This window comes from Nicotiana attenuata, chromosome 9, assembly GCF_001879085.1.
Source record: "Nicotiana attenuata strain UT chromosome 9, NIATTr2, whole genome shotgun sequence".
NCBI lineage: Eukaryota > Viridiplantae > Streptophyta > Magnoliopsida > Solanales > Solanaceae > Nicotiana > Nicotiana attenuata.
The window spans coordinates 49923889-49929989 of NC_031997.1; positions in this window are offsets into that span (position 1 = coordinate 49923889).

Genomic DNA, 6101 nt, shown 5'->3' on the forward strand with positions numbered 1-6101 from the left:
ATCATCGTTTACTTTTCAAGTACCATCCTTTCCACCAGAAACAACTTATTTCACTACCAATTCCTACCCTCAACAGCCCCGGTATGAGTTTACCGCGGGACAGGAGAAAACTACAAAGAACCCTGAGCAGGAAGAAATCACTCGGATGATGAGGAGTATGGAACAGAGCCTTAAGAATATACAAGGTTTAAGTGGTCAGAAAAGCGTATCCTACGCTGATTTGTGTATGTTCCCACATGTCCACCTACCTTTGGGTTTTAAAACTCCCAAGTTCGAGAAGTATGACGGGCATGGAGACCCCATAGCTCACCTCAAAAGGTACTACAATCAACTGAGAGGGGCAGGTGGAAAAGAGGAACTTCTCATGGCTTATTTTGGAGAGAGTCTAGTGGGCATCACATTCGAGTGGTACATGGATTAGGATATATCCCATTGGCACATATGGGATGATCTAGCTCGAGATTTTGTCAGGCAGTTTCAATATAACATAGATATAGCTCCCGACAGGAATTCTCTGTTGAATCTCAAGAAGAAGTCATCGGAAAGTTTTCGAGAATATGCTGTTAAATGGCGCGAACATGCAGCCAGGGTCAAGCCCCCGATGTATGAAACATAAATGGTGAGTGTTTTTCTACAAGCCCAGGAGGCTGATTACTTTCAGAATATGATGTCTGCAATGGGGAAACCGTTTGCTGAGGCCATCAAGATTGGTGAAATGGTCGAGAACGGTTTGAAAATAGGGCGCATAATGAGCCAAACTGCCATAAGAGCTACGTCCCAAGCAATTCAAAGCGGGTCCGGAGGTGTAGCGACTAGAAAGAAAAAGGAGGAAAGGCAATGGCGGCTTCAGGTCCAAGAAACCCCCGTCCACCCAGAAGTTATTTCTCTCCAAGTACCCCATAGCATTATTATGCCCACCAGGATATGGCTTATGCTATGGCCCCCCAGCCGTACGCAGTAATGAACACCCAACTATATGCTCGGCCACAACAACAGTTTAACCAAAACATAGCTCCACCCCCTAGAAATAACCCTCCCCACCAAGCTCAGTATAATCCCCGACCTCCACAAAATAATTTCCCTTACAATGCCCGTGCTCGGGAGCCACCCAAGAGACAAACTTCACGCCTATTGGTGAATCATACTCTAGCCTTTTCCCTAAACTGGTCCAAATGGGTTTGGTACAACCTGTACCCCCGAACAGACAAAACCCAGAGTCACCTTCCTACCGACCCGGTCCCCGATGTGCCTATCATTTTGGGGTGGAAGGACATGACACTGAAGACTGTTAGACCCTAAAAAGGGCGGTTAAAAATCTCATAGAGCAAAAACGGATAGTGTTGAAGGATGAAGAAATTCCTAATGTGACCAACAACCCATTACCGGCTCACAACAACGGGCCAGTTATTGGGATGATTTGCGGAGATAAGGAGTTTGATCCCGCTTTGAAAGCCATCATTGCCATCGCTGATGTTGAGAAGAAGCCAAAAGCTGCTACGAAGTAAGACAAGGGGGAGAAGAAGAGTAAACCCACCCCTCAAAGTGCAGAAAAGACAGTGGAAACAAAAACTGGGGCAGTACCCCCAAAAGATGCCATTCTTTATGTTCCCCGGGGTCACAGGAAAGAACAAATGACATTGAGTCCTCCAAAAAGGTTGGAGCTGAACATGGGACCTAAGATGTACGTGTCTAAAAGGACCTATGTGGTACGGGGGCCAGTAAATTCACCAAGGCTGAATGAGCCCGTGGTTATTGGCCGTGCACCACAGAAGCCCATGACAGACCCCACTGCCGTCCCATGGAATTACAACAAAGCAGTAGTGACATACAAGGGCAAAGAGGTCCTAGGGGAAGCAAATGAAACTAACCCAGCTGAGAAATACCTTAACTTGGAGGATTTGAACAAAGCCAAAAAGAAGCGTTTCCCACTAAAGAAGCCTGTTAGTGCTGAGGAGGCCGAAGAATTCTTCTGTAAAATGAAAACTGCGGACTACGAGGTAATAGACCAACTCCGGAAGTCTCCTTCACAGGTCTCACTCCTGTCTCTGCTGGTGAGCTCAACCAAGCATCAGAAAGTGTTGATAAAAACCCACAATGAAGCTTATGTTCCGATTGAAACCACTGTTTAACAACTGGAAAGGACGGCAGAAAGATTCTTCGCAGTCAACCAGATCTCATTTAGCAAGAATGATTTGCCCCCGGAAGGGGCTTCCCACAACAAAGCCCTTCATCTGACAGTTAAACGTGAGGGGTACTATATGAAAGGAGTCATGCTGGATGGTGGATCCGGAGTTGATATCTGCCCTCTCTCAACTTTGCAAAGGATGGAGATTGGTACTGAGAGAATCAGGCCTAACAATGTCTGTGTGCGTGCCTTTGATGGTATCAAGAGAGACACCATAGGCGAGATCGATTTGATTTTGACTATTAGTCCTGTGGATTTCGAGGTGACATTTCAGGTCCTAGACATGGACACTTCTTATAATTTCCTCTTGGGAAGGCCTTGGATTCACGCGGCAGGGACCGTACCTTCCACTCTCCACCAGATGGTGAAATTTGAATATTAAGATCAGGAGATCGTAGTCCATGAAGAGGACGAGCAATCAGTTTATCGGGACCCGTCAGTCCCATGTCTGGAAGCTAGGGAAGGTAGCGAACATATAGTCTATCAAGCCTTCGAGGTTGTGGTCGCAGACCAATGTGAAGAAGGAAGCCCATGTCCTCAACCCTTTCTCTCAAATGCGTCAATTATGGTTGCCAAGGAAATGATCAGGCATGGTTATAAGCCCGGGAGGGGGCTCGGGACATCATTGCAAGATATCACAGAACCTATCACTCTGGCTGTTAGCGAGAAGTTCTTTGGTGTGGGTTTTCAAGCTACGCCAGCTGATGAAACATGGGCAAATGAGCGGAAGAACAATGGTTGGGTCTTGCCTCAGCCAATCCCACATCTTCTCAAAACATTCGTCAAGCCCAAGTACACAGAATAGGAAAATGAGGCCTTCACAGCCGAGGAAATAGAAGAGATATGTGGAGCCATGAGGCAAATGTTGTATGAAACCCACATGGTCCAGCCGGGAGAAGGCTCGAGCACCACTGAGGTGCTGTATATGGGGCCCAATGTCAAGTTGCAAAACTGGAAGGCTACTCCGTTCCCAGTCAGGTGGGAATCCCGGTAGTCCAGTCTTGCCACCTTTTCTACATCACGAGTTATCCTAGGGTGTAAATCGGGTGTCTCTTTTAGTTTACTGTCTTTAAAATTCCAATGTAAACCCTTTTATCTTCAATATTCAATGAAATGAAATCAATATTTCATCGTTCATGAATCTCTCTCTTTATTCTTTCTGATTTTTGTTACCTCTTCTTATTTCTTCTTTCAGTTCTAATAATGCGGCTTTAAATAACATGACATGCTTGCGGACTTCATGCCCAGATCCAAACACGCTGTCTAATTGTGAAATAATGAATCAAGAACTGGAATACGATGCAGAAGAGGCTTTTAGGGAAATAAATCGAGAATTGGAACAATTTGCGAATAAGCCTAAGCCAAATCTAAACGAAACCGAGCCAGTAAATTTGGGTAGTTCAGAAGAGGTCCAAGAAACCATGATAAGCATTTACACTGATGAAAGAACTAGGGATGCAATGATTCAACTTTTGTTTGAATTCAAAGATGTGTTTGCTTGGTCCTACGATGATATGCCAGTATTAAGTGTTGATCTAGTGGTGCAAAAATTTCCAACTTACCCCGATTGTCCCCCTGTCTAGCAAAAACAAAGAAAATTCAACACTGACATTAGTGACAAGATCAAAGAAGAGGTCACCAAACAGTTGAAAGCGGGTGTGATTAGAGTGGTCCGGTACACTACGTGGTTGGCTAATGTAGTCCAAGTTCCAAAGAAAGACGGAAAAACCCGAGTGTGTGTTGACTATCGGTATCTGAACAAAGCAAGTCCCAAGGACAACTTTCCTCTGCCAAACATCCACATCCTCGTTGACAACTGTACTAAACATGAGATACAGTCTTTCGTGGATTATTATGCTAGATATCATCAGGTCTTGATGGATGAATAAGATGCGGAAAAGACAGCCTTCACCACACCCTGGGGAACTTATTATTACAGGGTCATGCCTTTTGGTCTGAAGAACGCCGGGGCAACGTACATGAGAGCTATGACTACCATCTTTCATGACATGATGCACCAAGAGATTGAGGTATATGTGGACGATGTGATCACTAAGTCCAAAACACAGGATGACCATGTTCGGGATCTGAGATATTTCTTTGAGCGTCTGCGCAAGTATGATTTGAAGCTAAACCCGGCAAAATGTGCATTCGGAGTTCCGTCTGGGAAACTTCTAGGATCTATAGACAGTTAGAGGGGCATTGAGCTAGATCCAACAAAGATAAAGTCTATTCGGGATTTACCTCCTCCGAGAACCAAGAAAGAGGTTATGAGTTTGTTGGGAAGGTTGAACTACATCAGCCGGTTCATCGCTCAGTTGACTTTCACCTGTGAACCCATATTCAAGTTGTTAAAGAAAGACGCCGCGATTAAATGGACAGGTGAGTGTCAAGAAGCCTTTGACAAAATCAAAGAATATCTGTCGAACCCGCCAATCTTGGTCCCACCCGAACCTGGGAGGCCTTTGTTTTTGTACCTGACAGTCTTGGAGAATTCCTTTGGCTGTGTCCTCGAGCAACATGATGTGACCATGGTCGTTCGTCGCTTGGGGTATGGTGTCATTGGACCAATCGAGCCAAAAGCTTCAAATGGGCATAGATTCATATTGGTTGCCATCGACTACTTCACAAGATGGGTTGAAGCAATCACTCTCAAAGCTGTTACAAAGAAAGCTGTGGTAGACTGCATGCACTCCAACATCATTTGCCGTTTTGGTATTCCTACAACTATCATTACGGACAATGCTGCAAACATGAATAGTCATTTGATGAGGGAGATATGCGAACAATTTAAGATCACGCATCGGAACTCTACCCCTTATAGGCCCAAAGCTAATGGTGCCGTTGAAGCAGCGAACAAAAAGATCAAGAAGATTCTTAGAAAGATGGTTCAGAGTTCAAGACAATGGCATGAAAAGTTGCCATTTGCATTGTTGGGATATCGCACAACTGTGCGCACCTTAGTTGGAGCAGCCCCCTATCTATTGGTTTACGGCACTGAAGCTATAATACCTGCCGAATTTGAAATTCCATCTCTTCGAATCATTGTTGAAGCTGAGATTGAGGACAGTGAGTGGGTCAAAACCCGTCTGGAACAGTTAACCCTGATTGATGAAAAACGAATGGCAGCAGTCTGCCACGGGCAGTTGTATCAACAAAGAATGGCCCGTGCCTACAACAAGAAAGTGTGGCCTAGGAACTTTGAAGTGGGGCAACTCTTTTTGAGGCGTATTCTCCCTCACCACCAAGAGGCAAAAGGAAAGTTCGCTCTAAACTGGAAGGGTCCATACATTATAAGAAAATTATTGCCAAAAGGGGCATAGTACTTGGGTGACATTGAAGGAAATGATCCTGAAACAGCTGTAAATGCAGACGCAGTCAAAAGGTATTATGTTTAATCTTTCTGAAGCACCAAATATTATCCGATTGGGATGTCGAAGGCTTTCATTCTCGCTACCCCAAACACTTCTACCCTTTTCTAACCCTTTGAGCCGGTTACCTTTCTTTGAATACCCTCTTTGGAACCCGAAAACGTTTGAAAAAAAAATCAAAAATCAAAAATCAAAAACAAAGTTCCCTGAAATACGTTCGACTTAATTTCGAAAAGATACGTAGGCAGCCTCTCATTGGGGTTCAGTCACACCAAAACAAAAATCCAAATTTCCCCAAAAGTAAAACTGGGGCAGATGTTATGATGGTTCGACAATGATCCCACCTGAACGGGTCCAAAGTTGTAATTCAATCCAAAATACTTTTACCCCAAATCCTGTTCAATTCCTTCTAATCAAGCGATGAAAAGGTTCAAGAATTATAGAATGCGGTTGCTTGGATCAGATATAATCAAACGAGAGAAATAAAATGAGAGAGTCTTATTGGTGAAAAATCACAAAGAGCACTATAAGGCGATGGTGAGAAG